Raw genomic sequence first — 22,769 nt, forward strand, 5'->3', positions numbered from 1 at the left:
TTTCATCAGCCAGGAACCAGTCAAAAAACAGGGAGTACTGTAATAGATGGGTTTGGGTACAGAGAACAAGGTACAGCAGTATTAAAAGAGCAGAAAGGCCATATAAAGGAAAATGAGGCAACCCAGAGATTAGCAATCGCAGGAATCTTCTACCACCCCAAGCTGGAAGGACACAAGAAAGAGGAGGCATTACCCAAGCCCTGAGCCAAGGCCACAGACAGGAACTGAGACCACAGAAGGCACGGCTATTTATTTTTTAAAAAGTGGAACCACAGGAGAGATGTAGCCATGGCCTTGGGTACTGCCCTAAACAGAGAAGGGCAGACATGCCCTGGCTTCTTCCTACTTCTCGCCATCTAGTCTCCCACTAGTGCCTCCCATTGGCCAAACATAGCCAGAAGGCAAGGTGGCCTGAGCAGTTAGCCTCCCTGTGATGCCAACCAGAGCAGGAGGTGAAATAGGTCTGACAGCAGCAGTCCAAGGAAGAGCACTCTGCTCTCATTTCTTCTGCAACAAGCACCTGCCCTACTCTGCCATAGCTCTGGATTCTCCTTTCTCCCTGTGCTCCTCATGCTACCACTTCCCTCCACCCCATGCCAAGCCAGGCCATGAGTGGGGACTTCTTCTGTGAGTCTGTTATAAGAGGACAACCAACCATGCCAGGGAGGGTGGCTGGCTGGACCCTAAATATCAGTCCCTGGTCAAGGGCAGGTCTGGCCTGGCCAGTCTGGGAATGGGGGCAATGCAGGCCAAGGGAATCACCCAAGCTTTGCGATATGCTCAGGAGAACTCAGAACTGCCCAGCTTCCTCACACCCACCCCGATCCACACACTCCAATGGGTTCACAACATCAACTCTCTCAGGGTCATATGGTTGACTTGGTCTCTCAGGTCTTGTTAGGATGCCTCTAATGCAATGGTTCTCAACCTTCCTAATGCCACAACCCCTAATACAATTCCTTGGGAATTTGACATGTTAAATAAACTCATAGTTACCTAGGTTACCCAAACTTTCATTAGGGAAATGGAAAAGGATTGATGAGGGCAGGTAGAACCTGGCTCTTAAAGTCTCAGCTTTCACCATCCTGGGTAATCTTGTCCCCACTCCACCCCAACTTTTTTGAGGTTTTCTACATCAAGGTTCAGTCTTGGTTTTGGATTTGTCACTGAGGCTGTACCCAAACCCACAGTTAGAAACTCTCGGGCTGGTGGTGGCAGCTCAGCTCATACAGAGAGCATTGTTCTCAAGACTTGGGAAGATCCACCTTCTTAGTGACCAGGGGAGTGACTTACTGGACTGGACACATACTCAGACTTTGCCAGCCCTTGCTCCTCACCGGGATCTAAAGGCTGACCCAGTGAGACTGTGAGGGTCCTATGGCAGACAGTTGTCATAGCCATCATGTGCCGGACAAGGAGTCTGGTTTGTTCCTGCCTCCCGTTAGTGACCTTTCCCCCTTCCATCCCAAAAGGACTTAAAATGCCTTAACCCAACAAATACCATCAATCCTGCCATCAGGCATATTGGATCAGATGCAAATCCACAGGAACTAATCCTGAGCCCCACAACAGAACTCCCCAGTTGAGGCTTTAGGGGTCTCATTGCATCCTACAGACTCCGTGAGAGCAGCGAGCTAAAGGTGAGAAGGACACTGAACAGCCAGAGCCTGGGTAACTGCCCTAGAAACATACTCACCACTCAGTGGGGAATTGTAGCCTCTTCAGGCCAGTCCCAACAGCCCTGCCACCCGACACTCCCCTCATCTGGCTCTCAGAGCCCCTCAATCTTCATGACACACAGCTTGGGTTTTCTTGTGCTGGCAGCCTTTGTGCCTCTGCCACCCATGCCTTCCCTCTTTTGTAAGGACCGTCCCCACCTGGAAAGCACGTACCTTTAAGGACTAGTCAATCCTCACTTCTGGTCTCACCCTCACTCCTCTTGCACAAAGTGAGGCAACCTCTCCTTCCTCTGGTGCCTAATGGCTGCTACAGCCCTTGTCTTGTGTAAAAGACAGTGAGGATCTTTGAGCACATGGACAGAGAACCCCACAAGGACAAAGACCAGGGGTGTGTCACTAGCCAGGTACACTTGGATTCCACAACGCATAAAGAGAAGCCAAGTCACTTTATCACAGCAGCGCTTCACCACCAAACTTGGGTGGACAATTCTCTTCCACATAATCTGACCTGTTGGCTACAGACATCTCCTCCCTCGTGTGATCTAACCAAGAAAATGCCAAGTCAGTCATACCAGCCAAAAATTCATTCTGTCGAAAGACTCAAATAAGCACCAATTTTTGGAAGCTTTTGATAAAACCTCTTTTGGCTTCGACAAATTGAAAGGATTCCCCATCTTGTCCCTACTCATTTAAGAAAACCCATAGAAAAAGGGCTTATTCACTTTACAAAAGGTGGCATAGAATTCCAGTGCCCAGAATAGCACTTCTCAACAGCCAGCCCCATACCATTGTCACAATTATTGCCGTCATCCTTTTACCACCTGTGCCATTATTAATTTTATACTTTTTTATATTAACATTAAAATGACTCTCTTATTTAAATGTAGCTTTACCTTTCAATGCATTTTATTTTTCCTAATATCCATTTAAATTTTTATAAAAATGACTGACATTTCTAAAAGTGTGTACAACCTAAGATCTTTTTGTCTTCCACTCAGGTCACGCACGGCTCTGCTTGCTATGCAGCGAAACGTCAACCCTTCTGCTCACGTGGTCAGGGACTGGGCACAGTGGGCACACCTGGCTCCCGGGCTCTCAGAATGATTCATCTACCCTGCCCAGCAGCTCTTGAGAGCCGGGCTAAAGACGTCCCTGTAAGTAGAGTTTGCAAACACTGGAAGGCAAAGCCAGGCTTTGTGTTCATTTCAGGGAATAACCACACCCGCTTCAGGGTCTCGCCCACTTGCTTTCCATCCTCTGAGTGGCTGATGCAGACAAGAGAACCAGCGCAGGAAGCCTTTTCTCACAAAGATCCTGGGTGTCTAGGGTAGAGGCCATGGCAACAACAGGAACAATAATGACAACCTGTAGCCCTTGAAGTCTTGCTGCACAGGTGCCAGGCACATTTGCTCAGCACCTGTCACCACACACCACACACCACACACCGAAAGGCTGAGGGAGAACAGAAAGGCTTTAATAATTATAACTGTGATTTACAGAGCACCTCCTCTCTGTCAAGCTGGGATAAACTCTTTGCATACATTTGCTTATTTAAGCCTCACATGGCCTCTCAGGTTGCTTATTACTATCGGGAACTTGTTTACAGAATAGGGGCTTGAAGCTGACGACTGAAGTGAAGGCACAAGCCCAAAGTCATATGGCTCCTTAGTGTTCCAAAGGCAGGGGGTGGCCACACCCAGGCTACTGGGCTTCCACATGAACCTTCTGCTGATCTTCCAAGCCTATGAGACCTCCTCCCCTAGCCGTGCAGGTGTCCCTGAGCAGACACTATCCATTTTAGAGTGGCCGGCAGAGACTACACTCTTCCAGGCCGTGAGCACCATATGGATGGGGAAGCACCTGTCTTCACAATTTCCCACCATCTGTTCTGGACAAGCAGCCAGGATCCTGGGGTTAGGCTAGGTGAGATGGGAGTAAGGGGAGAGAAACCTCAGCCAGGGAATGGTATCAGCAACCTCAGGGCTTCCCAAGAGCAAACTCTTTATGCAGCAGGTCAAAGAGGCTTGGCCACATACTACATGACTTTGCCCACATGGCCTATTTACATGCAGGTAATACATTGCAGTAGGTGCCTCGGGGCTCAGACCTCGCTTGTGCCTAGCAAGGGGAGTCTCCAGTCGGGGGCTATAAAGAAGGGGTTCAGCCTCTATGAGAAGTCCTGGCACCCTGCAAGGCCCCACACATCCTGCCTCCCACCACATCTGCCTGTCCACCCTCACCCAATTTGCTCCTCTACGATCTGATTTGGATATATCTATTCAGCATCATTGATCTTTCCATTAAAACTGGACCATGGTCTTTTTATTATTACCATTTTAAAATACAACTTATTTTCTAAATCTCTTGACCAGTCTCATCTGTTTTATTCTCTTTCAACTAACCTTATGCCCTCTCCTAAGGTGTCCCTGCCTGCACTAATTCACTCCTTTAACTTTTTAGCTCCACCCTCTGTCTGCCTATAAAAATCTTCCATGTTGTACAACTATCTCATCAGAGTGACCTTCTAATTGCTAGATGGGATGCTGCCTGATTCATAAGTAGCTTAATAAAGCCAGTTAGGTCTTCAAATTTACTCGGTTGAATTTGTGTTATTGTTTTTCTTAAATATATTTTTATTGGTTTCAGAGAGGAAGGGAGAGGGAGAGAGAGACAGAAACAGTGATGAGAATCATTTGATTGGCTGCCTCCCGAGCACCCCACACTGGGAACGAGCCCACAATCCAGGCATATGCCCTGACCGGGAATTGAACCATGACCTCCTGGTTCATAGGTTGATGCTCAACCACTGAGCCATGCCAGCCAGGCACCTGTTTGGATTTAACAGCATTTCTCAGCCACATGATCGAGTTGTAGGCTTGATCCCTGGTATGGGGCATGCAGTGGGCAGCTGGTCGGTGATTCTCTCTCATCACTGATGTTTATGTCTTGCTCTCCCTCTCCCTTCCTCTGTGAAACCAATAAAAATATATTTTTAAAAAATAAAGAGAACAAGAGTTGGGTTGGGGTACAGGGGTTGGAAGTGGTAGGTGATGAGCTCTCCTCCCTGTATCTCATCCTCCCCACGTCCCAGCTACTACAGTGTCAACAGGACATACTCTTCTGTCTCTGCTTCCACAGTCTGGGGATAGTGATAGTGGAAAGAAGGGCCCTAAATGAGTAGACAGCATTTCAAATAATGTGATGCCTCTCTGACCTTATTCATGCTCTCACAACACTTTTAAGAAGCATTACGAGATTGAAAACTGGATATACAAGTTTCATTTTGGTTGAAGTGGAAAGTTTATATTGAAGGCACTCATCATTTCTGGAAATAACAAGGTAAACTTCTGACTTTTACACATAATGTAGACAAGAAATTGCAATCCAATCAATCAGTTAAAGACATGTTGCTAATCCCTTAATCACTGATGTTGGTGGATATTTTAATTTTATTCATGGGGCAAATAAGGCTTGTGTGTGAATAAAAATGAAAGGTTTATGAGTATAAAAACTTTATTGCTAGTGCTCCCCTGCTAAATAGTGACTTTCTAGTTACCTGAGCTGAAAGATTCAGAAGTCAATAGTACAAGAGAGCACAGTACAATAACTTAAGGTACCATGTTTTGCCTATGAAGCATAAGTATTTGAACATTAGCATTATTGTTTCTGAATGGGTAGTTTAAGTGGCTTTGAAATATTAACTCATGTTCTTTTGGGTATGATTGAAATATTACATTCAATCTTTACCCCCAGGAGAAAACACACACAAATCCCTGTGTTCTGTGAGACATTTAAAAAATCTCATTTCAATATCTTGCTTCATTTAACTGGTACCAGGTCTGTGATACAATATGGCAATAATGTTGCAGTTGAGAATTTAAGATTTCCATTCTGTTCTTGGGAGGAACAGTACACAAGTACACTCCACTTTTCCTACTTTCTCTAATAGTTGTGAATTGAAATTTATAAATGCAGAAGCAGAGCTGGAAACCTAAAGAGGTTTTTTTAAAAGAGAGAGTTGTTTTTGCAAAGTTTATGTTTTATAAGCTTGTTATTGGTTAAGTATTAAGAGATACTAAAGCAAGATTCATTGCTTGGACTTCCAAGAACAGGAACTCCTTATTTACCTAGGGACTATGTACTGACAATCTAGTTTACGGAAGCCTGTCTTAGCTGTAAAAAATATATTATTATTATTATTATTATTATTATTATTGGTGGAAAACAAATCATAGGCAATTATATACTCCCCCCCTCCAATACTGCATTTACCAACTTCCCAATTATATGCTGCTATTGTCACATATTTTAATTCGACATGTATTTTAAATCTCATCAGACATAATTTTATTCAGTCAACATTTATTAATGAACCAATATGAATACATTATTACCTAAGGTCCATAATTTATTCAGATTCCCTTAGTTTTTACCTAGTGCCCTCTTACTACATTCCATGATCCTATCCAGGATTCTATGTTACATTTAGTTGTCTTACGTTTTTAGGCACCTCTTAGCTGATGTTTATTTCATGATTAGGCTAAGGTTATGGACATTTGGGAGGGAAACCACAGAGGTAAGGTGCCATTTTTATCATGCCGTATCACACTATCATTATGACTTGACACTTTTGAACCTCGATCATTTGACTGAGGTAGTTGTTGCCAGGCTTTCTCCGCTATAAAGTTACTTATTTCCCCTTTCCACACTTGACTGTTTGGAAAGAAGTCACCATGCACAGCCCACACTAAGGAGTAGGAGTTATGCTTCTCTTTAAGAACAGAGTATATACATAAATTATTTGGAATTCTTCTGCATTAGAGTTTTATCTCTTCTTTCCCATTTATTTTGTTATTTGATCATTTATATATGTTGTGGACATTTATTTTATGCTTTGATTTATAATGCAATTTTCCATTATAACCTTATTTTATTGCTCAAGTTATTCCAGCTTTGGCCATTGGGAACTCTTGCAGTTGGCTCCTTGTGTTCCTTTGATATAACACCATCCTTGCAGGTTTGTTGTTGTTGTATATGTGTTTTTTAAACACCTCATTATTTTATGGTACTATAACATCCTCCACCAGGTTTATTTTGATTATTTTCTGTGCCAGTCCTAGGATCAATAATTTCTCTGAGGAGCCCTGGTTCCTTGTATTGAATAATGGTATTAGAAATCAAGACCTGGCTCTTTCATCTGACAGAGCAAGAACATATGTGTATACTAACCTGTGTATATGTGCATACCTATAAAGAGTCTACAGTATGTGTAACTAGCATACAGGTAGTGTAACCATATGTTTCTATATTAAGCTAAATATGAGTTCATAATCTGTGTTTACATATGAGAGACACTAGTATGCTTGTTCTAACTTCCTTCCCTTGCTTATCTGTAAACTCCCTCTTTAACAGTGAGACACCTGTTCCAACTATCTGCCATTCAGTTATGTAATTGTTCAATTCCCATGTGCATGTATAGCAAATTCAGAATTGTTAACCTGTATTGTGTAGGACACAACTTTACCAACCAAAGAACAGTGTATATATACAGTTTGTTTTTAGTCTTACAGACTTCTTTCATTTCCAAAGTTACTTGGGTCAGCATCTTTTCCCTCCACCCTCTTCAGTAAGACTTGTTCATACATTTGTATGATTGGATTGTTTTGGTTCCTCTCTAATTAAAATAGAAATCTGTTTGTTTTGTTATGTTTTACCCTAGATATTTTCTTCTGACCTATGTTCCAATTCATTAATTCTCTCTTCAACTGTACTATTAAAACCACTGGACTATAGGCCCAGCGGGGAGATCCCATGACCCGCAACATGAAGTTTGTACTGTTTTTGTTAAGTTTTGTTATGTGTTAATGTATTGTTTTTACTTAATACTTAAAGCATATATAGCACTTTGGTTTTAAGCACAACAACAAATCACTGGATTCTTCATTTTGATTACTATATTTTTCAGCATGTGTTTTTCAACTTGGTTCTTTTTAAGTTTCAAGTTTTCTGTCAAAACTTTCAGTTATGCCTATTACCTCTTTGAACATATTAAACATATTCTGTGTCTATGACCTTACTTTTTGCATCCCATGTGAGTTTGTTTACATTGTATTTTTTTCTCTTTGTTCATGATTCCTTTTTTCTGCTGCCTGGTTGAATTTTTATTGAATTTCAGAAATTGTATTTGAAAAAATGTCAGGTAAAGTGATGTCTAAGGTAGTCTTCCTCTAGAGAATATGTACTTTGTGGGAAGCTAGAGCTGTTAGAAATCCTAGATAACCTTAATCTAAATTCAAAGATTGAGATGATTTGAAGCAGGACTTTTGCTACTGTATTTATTTACTTATGTATGCTATATAGCTCATTTGGGGTAACCCAAGCCAAAACATGGGGAGTTTCCAGGGCCCATCTTTCTTTCTTTTTTTTTTTTTTTTAATTTAATTTTTATTGTTCAGATTACATTTGTTCCCTTCCCCCCCCCCATAACTCCCCTCCTTCCAGTTCCCGCCCCACCCTCCGCCCTCACTCCCCACCCACTGTCCTCATCCATAGGTGCGCGATTTTTGTCCAGTCTCTTCCCGCATCTCCCATTCCCCTTTCCCCCCCAAGAATAGTCAGTCCATTCCCTTTCTATGTCCCTGATTCATTATAATCACCAGTTCATTCTGTACATCAGATTATTTATTCACTTGATTCTTAGATTCACTTGTTGATAGATGCATGTTTGTTGTTCACAATTTGTATCTTTACCTTTTTCTTCTTCCTCTTCTTAAAGGATACCTTTCAGTATTTCGTATAATACTGGTTTAGTGGTGATGAACTCCTTTAGCTTTTCCTTATCTGTGAAGCTCTTTATCTGACCTTCAATTCTGAATGATAGCTTTGCTGGATAAAGTACTCTTGGTTGTAGGTTCTTGGTATTCAGCACTTTGAATATTTCTTGCCATTCCCTTCTGGCCTGCAAAGTTTCTGTTGAGAAATCAGCTGACAGTCGTATGGGTATTCCCTTGTAGGTAATTGAGTCTCTTTCTCTTGCTGCTTTTAAGATTCTCTCTTTGTCTTTTGCTCTTGGCATTTTAATTATGATGTGTCTTGGTGTGGTCCTCTTTGGATTCCTTTTGTTTGGGGTTCTCTGCGCTTCTTGGACCTGTAAGTCCATTTCTTTCACCAGGTGGGGGAAGTTTTCTGCCATTATTTCTTCAAATAGGTTTTCAATATCTTGCTGTCTCTCATCTTCTGGCACTCCTATAATTCTGATACTAGTGCGCTTGAAGCTGTCCCAGAGGCTCCTTACACTATCTTCACACTTTCGGATTCTTTTTTCATTTTGCTTTTCCAATTGGGTGTTTTTTGCTTCTTCGAATTTCAAATCTTTGGTTTGATTCTTGTGCTCCTCTGGTCTGCTATTGGGTATAATATTCTTTATTTCCGTCCGTGTATGCTTACTTTCTAATTTCTTTATCGTAGCATCGAGGGTCTCATTAGTTTTCGTGAGGCTCTGCTCAAGCTTATTGCAAGCCCTCAAAATTGCGATTCTTAGCTCCATATCCTCCATTTCTGTCATGTTTTTTTGTCTCCGCATCTTTTATGCTTTCTTGGTGCACCCCCTTGTGGTCTTTGTGCTCAGTCTTGTTCTAGTTAAGCCTTAATTGTTGTAGTTAATACTAGAGGGATTTGACCACCAGGCTGACTGGCTGTGAGAATCAGCTGTGGGAAAACTTCTGTTCTCTGGAGAGGTGCTAATCTAGCCTTTGCCTGAGGCGATCGGCAAATGGCTCTGCACAGGGCTTGGGCGGGGCGGGATCAACAGGGCGGGGGGGAGGGAGCAGTTATGGCCGCTCTCAGTCCGTCCCCAGAGGCTCTGCCTCTCTGTCCCAGCAACCGCTGCAAACCTCGGAGGGACCGTAGCCAGACAGTCCCGCTTCTCCCGTTTGAGTCTGGGTCCCTAGAGACTCGCCCGGATCTGTAGCCCCGAGTCTGAGACTCCCTCCTGATTGAAAACGACAACCGCGCCCTCAGCCACCAGCCCGCTTTGTGCGCGCACCACCGTACCTTTAAATTTTCCACACTTCGCCTCCTCTGAGCCTCGGTTTGCTGTTGTTTTTCCTTCTAGTTGAAGAGTCTCTCCTCAGCCAGCCTTCCTGGGGTTCTGGGTGATGTCCGTTCCGTCTTTTAGTTGTATTTTTGAAGTGGTTGTTTGCAGCAGCAGTCTCCGGTGTTTACCTATGCCGCCATCTTCGATTCTCTGCCAGGGCCCATCTTTCTTGGTGTACTCAGGACTCTGGCTTTTGTCTTTCTAATTCAACACTATTAAAATCTCTGTTCAGCTTCTCAGTCACCTTATTTTGAAAGTGACTTGTACTCAATGAATTCTATAAAAAGAGGTGGTTAGTTCAAATGATCCATAAGACCCTGGAATACAGGGCACTGAGTTGTGCTTATACATAGTTCCTACGTATTTCTATTTTAGTCTTAAGGATAAAAGTGTACATAAAAAACATTGAGAGCCAGTGAGTAGTGGAGTCCTAAATTGCATTGGTAATAGTATTCCAGGCCAAAGGACTACCATCTGAGGAAGTCATAAGGCTAGAGGAAGATCTTAAAGAAGTCTAGAATGTCTGGAAGGTAGGGAGCAAAGAGGAAGTGGGGCATCAGATGGGTTGAGAGACATGCAGGGCCCAGACTATGTGGCCATGATAAAGATTCTGCCCTTCATCCCTAGGACAATGGAGAAGTCACTGAAGGGGAATGATAAAATAGTGAGGATACTGTATCCCAGAGATCAGCTAAATATTGCCTGACTCTCTTAACAACAAAAATAAAAAACCTCAGAATTATAATGTTAACAAAGACTCTGCCTCTTGACTTGGTCTTATCTAAGATTCTGACCATGCAGTCAGATCAAGTCACTCTCCTACTTAAAACTATTCAATGGCTTTCCACTGAATATAGAATAAAATCTAATAATTCCTTACCACAATCTCCAAGGCCCTTCCTATACATCCTACATGCCCAACTTACCTTGCAACACCCTTCTCCTTGTACATCATACTACTTCTATAGGGGCCTTATGTCTGTGTTGTGAACATGCTAAGACCATTTAGGTCTTAGGCACTTGTTACTACTGTTGTCTCTTTCTGGAATACTCTTCCCACTGTTTTTCTTCTGTACCAGAGACTGTGTGATCAGTCAGCTTGAACTCCTCTTGTTATCTCCTCAGAAAGTTCTTTTGTAATCATTATCGTCTTATTCCTTCTCATCCTCTGAAATTGTTCATTAATTTTTGTTTTGTTAATCTTTACCCAAGGATATTTTTTCCATTGATTTTTAGACAGGGTGGAAGGGAGGGGGAGAGACAGAGAGAGAGAAACACTTTCCTTGAGACTGAGCAAAAGCTGGCAACCCAACCAAAAGACCTTCTTCTTCTTTTTGAATATATCGACTCTTAACAAATTTCCGATATTGAGTGATATCACCTTTAACTTTGGAAAAAAATGTATCTACAGCTTCTAGTTAATTCTAAAATCACTTCATTTTGCTTCAGATAATTGAGGGGCATGTACCAACATGTACCAACGAAGAAACTCTAATCCAACATAGGCTTTTAAACAAGTATAATCCCTAGAAAATGTTGGATCCTTTTACTGATGAGAAAAAGAAGACTTGGAGAAATAAGTAACTAGGCTGAGGTCATCCAGATACTTATTGGCAGTAGTAGATCTTTAGAAGCAGTTTCCTGGGTCATACACAATCATCGAGGGAGACAGTCATACCTTAAATGCCAGGTAAATACTGTATCTATTCTTTGCTCCACAAACTGTATTGAGCTGCTTTCAAGCCTTCATCAGATAAAATGGCCATTATGTTACTATTACCCAGGTTTGAATCCAGGCATTTCAGATCTAAATGCCTCCTTTCTTAAACTCCACTCTGTTCTTCACTGATCAGGAATTGCCTATGGACATAGGTCCAGCGTCATTTGGACCAAAAAAAAAGCATCATTTGGAAAAAGTGAAATGATGCTTCGTTGCAAAGATACTAACACATATTCTGCATTATATTCCTATTATTTGGAGTCTAAAAGCAAAGAAACTCTTTAATTACTCTAAACACTGTGACCAGAGCCAAAAACTAGCAGATGAGTATGTAGATGTCATGGTTTGATCATAGGCATTGTTAACGTAAAATAATTCAAACCTGTAAAGAATTTTTGTGAGTTTATTTGAGCCAAACTGTCAACAATTGCCAGGAAGCAGAATCTCAAAGGATTGGGATAATGCTCTGGAGAATGGCAGTTCTTCACCTTGCTTTATGTATTACAATAAAAGGTGGGTTACATGAAATCCATTGGTGATAGATTAGGGAGGAGAAAGCAAAGTGGGGAAACCTTTGGGATTGGAACAAAAGTAAAATGATAGACACATACTTCTTTTACTTAGGTGGGTGCAGGATAGTTAACAGTCAACAATTAACAAGATAACAATAACAATGAAGGAATTTATGGTCTCTGTCCAGGCACCCAGACTCATTTGGGTGTGCCCTAGAGTCCGGAAAAAGGGAAGTTACAAGTTACCCTGATGTTTCACAAGGATGTTATTTTAGATGCAAAAAGACAATTGGCTCAGTTAAGGTAAAGATTGACCTTTATCAGGGAAGATACTGGTCTAGGACATGACTACCCACTATAAACTGCTTTTAGTTAAAGTTTTAATTTAAGACCATCTTTTATGGTTACTTTAGGTCTTTGAGTTTGCCATGCATACCTTCCCTGAGCTAGTCAGGTTAGCATGGGCCTTTTTTTTTTTTTTTTTTTCATCCACACTTCCCCCTTTTGGTAATAAATCAATTCAAAGCATGCATTGATGACCAACCTTTCAGTTAGATAATGGAGTCCCACGATGCTAGGAAGGCTCATTCGTAGGAAGTCTCAGTATCAGCATTTGTCTTGCTGAACAGGGTGGACCACTGGGGATGGGCAAGACCATAACCTTAGAGGGCATTCAAAGTCAAATTATTATTCAAAATAAAAGGCAGGTAAATGGGAGGCAATCAGATCCTATATGTCCTTGTTAAAAAGTATTCTGGATCATTTCTAATTTTTGAGCCACCATGATTCAAGTCTTTTGCTGTTTGTCTTGTTTTTCTGCATCTAATATAGCATTTACATACCAGAAACAAAAGTAACAATATTAAATCAGTAACACCGATTAGGAACAGAAAATGTCTAATACTAGACAAGAAAGGGTCTGAGGGGAGTAAGTATCTACTATTATCCAAAAGTTGTAATTTTTCTTATGGATAATTTAATCTATTCCTATATTTAGACAATATTCATCTAAAATACTCACCTAGATTAGATCTATATATAATTCTACCAGGGGAATTATTACAGATGTTTCTTGGAGGGGTTTGTCCAAGATAGGTCCTTTATAATAGACATAGCCTGAAAAAAAATGTACCAAAACTTATACTGATAGTAGAAGACCAACAGTGTGTGATCAACAAAACATTAATTTCATTATCATAGCTGATAATCACAAAATCATTGTCTAGTAGATGGAAAAGATTAGCAGTTAAATTTTTCATGTCTAATAAGGGGAGGTGTCTGGGGAGACAGATGTTGTTTCCACTAGGAAACCAGAAGGAGGATAATAACAACATAAAAATTATTTTATATATATTAAATCAATAACAATTAGGTGATATAAGAACAAGGTTTGAGCAGCATCAATTTGTGAGCATACAGGCCTTGTTGACATCTTGGGATAGCTGTCTACCTCCTCCGTAGTCGGCGGCTTCTCATCCTTGAGATGAAAACCAGTGTCAGAGACAGGGGCAGATGTCCATTAGTGTTTAGTCACCTGATAAGGCCCCTTTAACACTGTTGGACATAGTCTTTAATTAATGTCTTTCTCAATGAACAAAAAAATCTCCAGTTGTCGTGGTCTTTGAATCTTTGTCTCTTGGGAGTACTGTGAAATGAATATTACTAGTTTATTAGTTCCTATAATGCATGTCTGCTTTTTAGTTTTCCTTATATTTGGGAAACAAAAGATTTAAAAATCAACAATATTTTAAATAGAGTCATAAGAATAATTATTCTCAATTCAGTTAGTCCCATAACTATTTTTGCTTATCCTGATTATTTGCCAGTATTTCTGAACGAAGTTATTCCTTGAAATTCTATAAATCTTCATCCAGTACAAAGATATGATCTGCTTAGAAGCCTGCAATTTAAGAGTAGGCCAGAGTCTCTCTCATGGATTTTTCTAAAGATATAATATACCTGCAAATGCATCAGAGTAAAGCAATGGCTGTCCATTGAAAGACAAACTTTAAAAGTGGCATGGTTATAAATTTGATTATAATGCAATTGATAAAAAAAACAAAACACCTTTGCTTTTCTATCAGATATAACATTCCAAGACAATTTCTTGGTAAATAATAATTACTATAAAATGACATTGAGAATAATATAAAATCTGTATATATTTAGATTCAGTATATAATTTCAGCATATAAAGAACAAATAGTATGTAAGATTTTAAAACGTGGCACATGGCTTAATGGAAGGGTGTGTTGAGTATTGAAAATAATTCATAAACTCCAAATATATGAAATACAGAGTATCACTGGTAGATGCCTCCCCACCCCCTCCCACAGGGAACCATCATTTTTGGCTTGTATGGTATCCCTGACCACACACCTGCTACCCCTGAGTTTCCTATTTGAACTTTGCTCTGAATCTTTGCAAGTTCCTTTCTAAAGCAGGCTGAAATTTCTTTAACATTCATTCTAACAAAATATATGCATATAAATAGAACATAATTTTATTAATTTTTATTTGACAAAGCTTCCCACATAATTTCAAGGATATTAAATAGGCCTTATTTATTATTTATTTATTTATTTATTTATTCATTCATTCATTTAAAATTCTTTATTGTTGAAAGTATTACATTTTCCCTCATTGACCTCTACCTGGCCATCCCCACCCCCTAGCACAGTGATGGCGAACCTCTTGAGCTCAGCGTGTCAGCATTTTGAAAAACCCTAACTTAACTCTGGTGCTGTGTCACATATAGAAATTTTTTGATATTTGCAACCATAGTAAAACAAAGATTTATAATTTTGATATTTATTTTATATATTTAAATGCCACTTAACAAAGAAAAATCAACCAAAAAAATGAGTTCGCGTGTCACCTCTGACACGCATGTCATAGGTTCGCCATCACTGCCCTAGCTCATGCCCTCAACCCCCTATTGTCTGTGTCCATGGGTTATGCATATATGCATGCATACAAGTCCTTTGGTTGATCTCTTACCCCCTCCTCTCCCCTGCCTTCCCTCTGAGGTTGGACGATCTGTTCTATGCTTCTATGTCTCTGGCTCTAGTTTTGTTCATCAGTTTATGTTCATTATATTCCACAAATGAGTGAGATCATGTGATATTTATCTTTCTCCAACTGACTTATTTCGCTTAGCATAATGCTCTCCAGGTCCACCCATGCTGTTGCAAATGGTAAGAATTCCTTCTTTTTTACAGCAACGTAGTATTCCATTGTGTAGATGTACCACAGTTTTCTAATCCACTCATCTGCTGATGGACACTTAGGCTGTTTCCAAATCTTGGCTATTGTAAATTATGCTGCTATGAACATAGGGGTGTCTATATCCTTTCTGATTGGTGTTTCTGTTTTCTTGGGATATATTTCTAGAATTAGGATTACTGGGTCAAATGGGAGTTCCATTTTTAATTTTTTGAGGAAACTCCATACTGTTCTCCACAGTGGCTGCACCAGTCTGTATTCCCACCAGCAGTACAAGAGGGTTCCTTTTTCTCCACATCCTCGCCAGCACTCGTCATTTGTTGATTTGTTGATGATAGCCATTCTGACAGGTGTGAAATGGTACCTCGTTTTGATTTGCATCTCTTGGGTGATTAGTGACTTTGAGCATATTTTCATATGTCTCTTGGCCTTCTGTATACCCTCTTTCAAAAAGTGTCTCTTTAGGTCCTTTGCCCATTTTTTTATTGGATTATCTTCCTTTGGTTAAGTTGTATGAGTTCCCTATAAATTTTGGAGATTAAACCCTTATCAGATATAACATTGGCAAATATGTTCTTCCATGCAGTGGGCTTTTTTGTTGTTTTGTTGTTGGTTTCTTTTGCTGTGCAGAAGCTTTTAATTTTGATCTAGTCCCATTTGTTTATTTTCTCCTTAGTTTTCATTGTCCTAGAACCTGTATTGGTAAAGATATTGCTACGACATGTATCTGATATTTTGCTGTCTATGGATTCTTCTAAGATTTTTATGGTTTCCCATCTTATGTTTAAGCCCTTTATCCATTATCCATTTTGAGTTTATTTTTGTGTATGGTGCAAGTTGGTGGTATAGTTTCATATTTTTTGCATGTATCTGTCCAATTTTCCCAACATCGTTTTTTGAAGAGACTGTCTTGACTCCTTTGTATGCTCTTGCCTCCTTTGTCAAATATTGAGCATAATGGCTTTGGTCGATTTCTGGGTTCTCTGTTCTGTTCCATTGGTCTATATGTCTGTTTTTGTGCCAGTACTAGGCAGTTTTGAGAACAGTGGCTTTGTAATATAGCTTAATATCTGGTATTGTGATCCCTCCAACTCTGTTCTTCTTTCTCAGGATTGCTGCAGCTATTCAGGGTCTTTTTGTATTCCATATGAATTTTTGGAGAGTTTGTTCTAGGTCTGTGAAATATGTTGGCATTTTAATGGGGAGTGCATTGAATCTATAGATTGCTTTGGGTAGTACGGACATTTTAATTATGTTTATATTACCAATCCATAAGCATGGTATATATTCTTCCATTTGCTTAGGTCTTCCTCTATCTCTTTTTCAACGTCCTGTAGTTTTCTGAGTACAGGTCTCTTACCTCCTTAAGTTTATTCCTAGGTATCTTAATTTTTTTGTTGCAATGTAAATAGGATTTTTTTTTTAGTTTCTCTTTCTGTGAGTTCATTATTGTTGTATAAAAAAGCCAGAGATTTCTGGGTGTTAATTTTGTATACTGCTACATTGCCAAATTCATTTATTAAGTCTAGCAGTTTTTTGATAGAGTCTTTAGGGTTTTCTATGTACAATATCATGCCATCTGTAAATAATGACAGTTTTACTTCTTCTTTTCCAATTTGGATGGTTTTTATTTCTTCTTTTTGTCTGATCACAATGGCTAGCACTTCCAGGACTATGTCAAACAGGAGTGGTAAAAGTGGACATCCTTGTCTTGTTCCTGTCCTTAGAGTTTTAGAATAGGAACAATGGTTTTAGTTTTTGCCCAGTGAGTATGATGTTGGCTGTAGGTTTATCATATAAGACTCTTAATATGTTGAGGTATAACCCCTCTATTCCCACTTTGCTGAGAGTTTTTATCAGGAATGGCTGTTGGATTTTGTCAAATGCTTTTTCTGCATCAATTGATATGATTATGTGATTTTTATCTCTCAATTTGTTTATGTGATATATCACATTCATTGATTTGCGGATATTGTATCAGCCTTGCATCTCTGGAATAAATTCCACTTGGTCACGGTGTATGATCTTTCTAATGTAATGCTGGATCTGATTTGCTAGAATTTTGTTGAGGATTTTAGCATCTATGTTCATCAGAGATATTGGCCTGTTTTCTTTCTTTGTAGTGTCTTTATCTGGTTTTGGGATTGGGGTAATGCTGGCTTCATAGAAAGAGCTTGGAAGTGTGCCTTCCTCTTGAATTTTTTGGAATAGTCTGAGGTGGATAGGTTTTAGTTCTTTGAATGTTTGGTAAAACTCCCCTGTGAAGCTGTCTGGACCAGGGCTTTTGTTTGCTGGAAGTTATTTTTAATATTGCTTCAATTTCATTGGTAGTTATTGGCCTATTCAGGTTTTTTTATTCTTTCTGATTTTTGGAAGCTTGTATTTTTCTAAGAATATGTCCATTTTGTCTAGGTTGTTCAGTTTGTTGGAGTAGAGTTGTTTGTAGTATTTTTTTTACAATCCTTTGCATGTCTGTGGGGTCGGCTGTTACTTCAACTCTTTCATTTTTTATTTTATTTAGGTCCTCTCTCTTTGTTTCTTGGTGAGCCTGGCTAGAGGTTCATCAGTCTTGTTTATCCTTTCAAAGAACCAGCTCTTGGTTTTATTGATCTTTGTTTGTTTTTTGGTCTCTATGTTGTTTATTTCCACTCTGAGATTTATTATTTCCTTCCTTCTGCTTACTCTGGGCTTTTTGTGTTACTCTCTTTATAATTCTTTAAGTTGTAGGGTTAGATAATTTAATACCATTTTTTCCCTGTTTTTTTTTGTTTGTTTGTTTGGTTGGTTGGTTTTTAGATAAGCCTGTAGAGCTATGAAGTTCCCTTTCAGGACTGCTTTCACTGTGTCCCTTAGGTTTTGGATTATTGTGTTTTCATTGTCATTTGTTCACAGAATGCTTTTTATTTCTTCTTTGATCTTTTTGGTAACCCAATCATTGTTTAAAAGCATGCTATTTAGTCTCCAAGTGTTTGATCTTTTTTCATTGTTTTTATTGTAGTTGATTTCTAATTTTATGCCATTCTGATCTGATAAGATGCTTGATATGATTTCTATCTTCTTGAATTCGAAGGGACTTTGCCTATGTCCCAATATGTTGTCTATCTTTGAAAATGTCCCATATGCACTTGAGAAGAATGTATATTCTGTAGCTTTGAGGTGAAATGTTCTGAAGATGTCAATTTAATTTAAACATATTTCTTTTAAGAAGATAGAATAAATCCTTGAGTTATCCCAGGTTCCATTGGAATGACTCAAAGTCATCTCTCAGTTAAAAAGTCTTAAAATATAAACTTTGAAAAAATTGTGAAATATACTTAACCAAAAGGTTATATCATAAACTCTTTGTAAATCTAGTTAAAAATATATTTTATGGTAATAACTCTAAAATATATTAATCAAATTTAAACCGGTTTTAATACTGAAAAACGTTATCATATGATCTCACTCATTTGTGGAATATAATGAACAACATAAACTGATGAACAAAAATAGATACAGAAACACAGAAGCATTGAACAGACAGACAAACCTCAGAGGGAAGGCAGGGGCGGGTGAGGGAGGAATCAGAGGCAGAGCAGCATCAAACAGACTGTCAAACTACAGTGGGAAGGCCAGGGAGGGTTGGGGGGAGGTGGGGTAAGAGATCAATTGAAGGACTTGTATGCATGCATATAAGCATAACCAATGGACACAAGACACTAGGGGATAGGGGAAGCTGGGGAAAGGTCAAGGGTTGCGGGGGCAGACATATGTAATACTCTTTGTAATACTTTACGCAATAAAACAAAATTTAAAAAAAATCAACCGAAGGACTTGTATGCATGCATCTAATCATAACCAATGGACACAGACATAGGAGGGGTGAGGGCATGTCCTGAGAGGTGGGAGAAAGCAGGGAGAAGTCAATGGGGGAAAAAGGAGACATATGTAATACTTTCAACAATAAAGAATTTAAAATATATATTTAAAATTTTGTCCAAACCACAGAATTCTGCATAATTTATATAAGTATTTAATCTTTTTTTATTAGGCCAATAAAATATTGTATCTTAGTAATGCCGTCCAAAGGCTGAAATTTACCACACATAATACACAGACCACATACCACATAAAGACCATACACATAAAGACCATAACATAATTCGAATTCATAATTTTTGCAGAGAAAACTCAAGAATTTTTTTCTCAACAATGAATTTCCATACCTCATGCATTCTATAATCACAACCATGTAATTTCTCCCAACCTAATTTGAACTTTTAACTCTTAGAAACCTCAATTTCCAATAATAACCAAAATAAAATAAGTGACCAGCATTCCTTAGATTGACATTTATGATCACATTTAAAACACACTCTCAAAAGGACACACATGTAATACCCTTTGTAATACTTTTAGCAAAAAATAAAAATTAAAAAAAAAACACACTCTCACTTTCAAGAAACACACCTTGAAGCACAACACAAGGCATTTTATCAATAGCTCAAATCCATTTTACAGAACTTCGGCAATAAAGACAAAAGCAGGTGAATTTACAGACTTATCTAGCAATCAGTGTTTCAGTATTTCATGTTATTTCAAATTATCTAGAAATTCAATAACCTTAATTAAAATTCACGAATTTAGAAAGGAATAGTTGAAGTAAGTTAAAAGTGATTTGTTTAGGTGACTATCTTCCAGAGATTTGTATTTCTTAAAAAAAATAGCCCAGACCAGAGTTCCTGGTATTTGCATTACAAAGGTCCTGGGACTTTGGAAAGCCAATTATCTATGAGCATTCTGAGCTGAATAGGGGAGGTTTGGGGGAATGTAAAAGGATTTAGTGGGCTTTGATTTTCTGGAGCCACACACCTCTGACCCTGTAAAGAATGCATAGCAAAACAAGGACAGCACTTTTTAATTCCTCAAGGATTGGCAGATGTTGGCAAATGACTAACAAATTCACCCATTTTGAAATGTTTCCATTTGAGTTATCTTTTTCTCCGAGCAGCGGTTCTCAACCTGTGGGTCGAGACCCCTTTGGAGGTCGAACGACCCTTTCACAGGGGTCGCCTAAGACCATCGGAAAACACATATATAATTACATATTGTTTTTGTGATTAATCACTATGCTTTAATCATGTTCAATTTGTAACAATGAAAATACATCCTGCATATCAGATATTTACATTACAATTCATAACAGTAGAAAATTACAGTTATGAAGTAGCAACGAAAATAATTTTATGGTTGGGGGTCACCACAACATGAGGAACTGTACTAAAGGGTCACGGCATTAGGAAGGTTGAGAACCACTGTCTCCGAGGCTCTGTAGCAATTACAGAGAGATCTAGTTCACAGGTAGCATAGAGCTGAGTGCCATTTCTGACTCAGAACAGTTTGCATGTATAGAAAAGACAACTGATCTAAGAAGGCCTCATTCTCCATTTACTTTCCTGGGAATGTGAAGAAAAGTTTAGCTGCAGGGTAGCACCCCACTTAATGGTGCCATTAACTGGCCAAACCTTTCCATTGTTCACTTTATAGTGGGGCCAGGCTATGTTGCAAAAGAAGATTAGCCTTTTTTCTTGAGGGACCCCGAGTCAAATTTCTCCCAGTTGAAGAGTTTGTACCCCAAAAGAAAAGGAGACTCTCAAGGCCCTGTGGCCTGGTTCCCCAACTACAGAGGCATGTGTAGCAAGCTGAGAGTTAGGCATCTCTGCAAGTCTATGACCTGTTTGGGCCATTCTGAGTAGGGCAGGTCCCATATTAATCATTCTCTCAGGCTCTCATGGAAGTTAATAATGAAGAAAAAATGGTCAGTTTCAAGATTAGTTTCCTCTTGGGAGGTTCCTTCAAAATCATTTTCCCTTTTTGGTTTAGTATCTGGCTCATTAGTTCTAAATACATATTACCCTTCTGGAAAAAAAATGTGGGCATCACTGATTTTAAAATCCTCTCCCTATCAGGTGAATTGGGGCCAATTTGACCAGTAAAATATATGTTGCCCCTTAACATGCCCTAGTTGAAAGGGGACAGGTTCTGATTTTAAAACAGCCGTTGGTTGCTTAGATACCCCTACCATTTGTACAGAAGCTTTACTCTAAGGGAGAGAGAAACTTAGATGGGTAGGGTTAATAACAGATAAAGTAGCCCCGGTATCTATGAGGGTCTTAGCAATGTTCCCTTTATAATAATTTCAATTTCTCCTAAAATATTAGAAAGGAGAAGGGGAAAATACCCTCTTATCGTCCTGGAGCAGCCCTATGTTTGCTTCTGTTTTCTCTTTGTAACTCACACTTCAGGGTTTTTTAAAAATAATCTTTCTTATGATGACCTCGCTTTTTACAGCAGAAGACTCTTCTACAGTTTCCCAGCACACCTTATTTAAGCAATTCTGTTGTCTTGCTCTCAGAAACCAGTAGGTGTGTTCATTGGAATCGGTCAGAATAGCCAGGATTACATGTTCTAACAGTTAAAATTTGTGAAATCATCAGGGTCTTGGATAAAGTCGGGAACAATTGCTGGTTCCTCTCTAGCTGAGACCGGCTTTTTTTTCCCCCAAAGGGAGCTGTTAGAATTCCTATTCTCATTTTCCTTCTAGTCAGTGGTAATAGAAGAGATGGAAGGGGAAGGGAAAAAGGAGAGAAAAGGCAAGTCTGGACAAGGAAACTCAGAAAGGAAGGGGGTGGGCGGGGGGGGGGGGATTAGAGTGTAGGCATTTAGTAGCTTCAGAAGAGTTCCGAGACAATATCTAAAATTTCTTAATAATTTCCTTTTTTTCTTTTTTTTATATTTCTCCTTAGAAGCTTCTAATTTCCAAATCAAGATATGCTTCCAGCTACTGAGAAAACTTGGGCACAAAAAGGAAATATGAGCTAGGGCACTCATGTATGAGGAGACAAGAAAAAATCCTAAGTCCTCAGGCTGGATGTGGGCAACCTCTCCTGTGGCTCCATGCGCGGTATTCATGTAACCAGAACCTTGGCTGAGGTCGAGGAAGCACCCCGTAATGAGCTGGTGTGGGCTCGTGGACACATGCAGGACTGGCCCTGGAAAGAACGCAACCTTGCATGGCCTCTGAGCAGCAAGAAGGGGCCCTGCTACCTCCTGAGGAAGAAGAGATTTTGGAGGCAAATCAGGAAAAGAAAATCCCAGGAGATATGATGAACAGAAAAGAGCATCAGGTCTGAAGGAGCAGTTCCTAGGACTTGTCCGGACCCATTGAAAAGTTCAGGACCCTCAGTCCTCATTCAGGGAGAGCCAGGCACAGTAAAGCAAAAAATCCTTCTTACTCCTGAGAACAAGAAGTAAAATTACTTATTGCCCACCTCCCTCCCAAACTAAGCAAATTACAAGGAGAAAAAAACATAAGAAAGCTATATGCTCATTTGGGCACAATCACAAGCAGATAACTGATGTAGCATATTGAAAAAGATGATAGCCTGTTTGTTGTTTTTTAAAGCTTAGCTTTTGATTTGACAGTTTTACGTTAAATGTCTTATCTTTGCGTATGCATTTACCTTGCAGAAAGGGATCATTATGATAAGAAAACGAAT

Source organism: Myotis yumanensis, unplaced genomic scaffold, assembly GCF_028538775.1.
Source record: "Myotis yumanensis isolate MYYU_CA2020_CCGP unplaced genomic scaffold, mMyoYum1.0.hap1 SCAF_5, whole genome shotgun sequence".
Lineage (NCBI taxonomy): Eukaryota > Metazoa > Chordata > Mammalia > Chiroptera > Vespertilionidae > Myotis > Myotis yumanensis.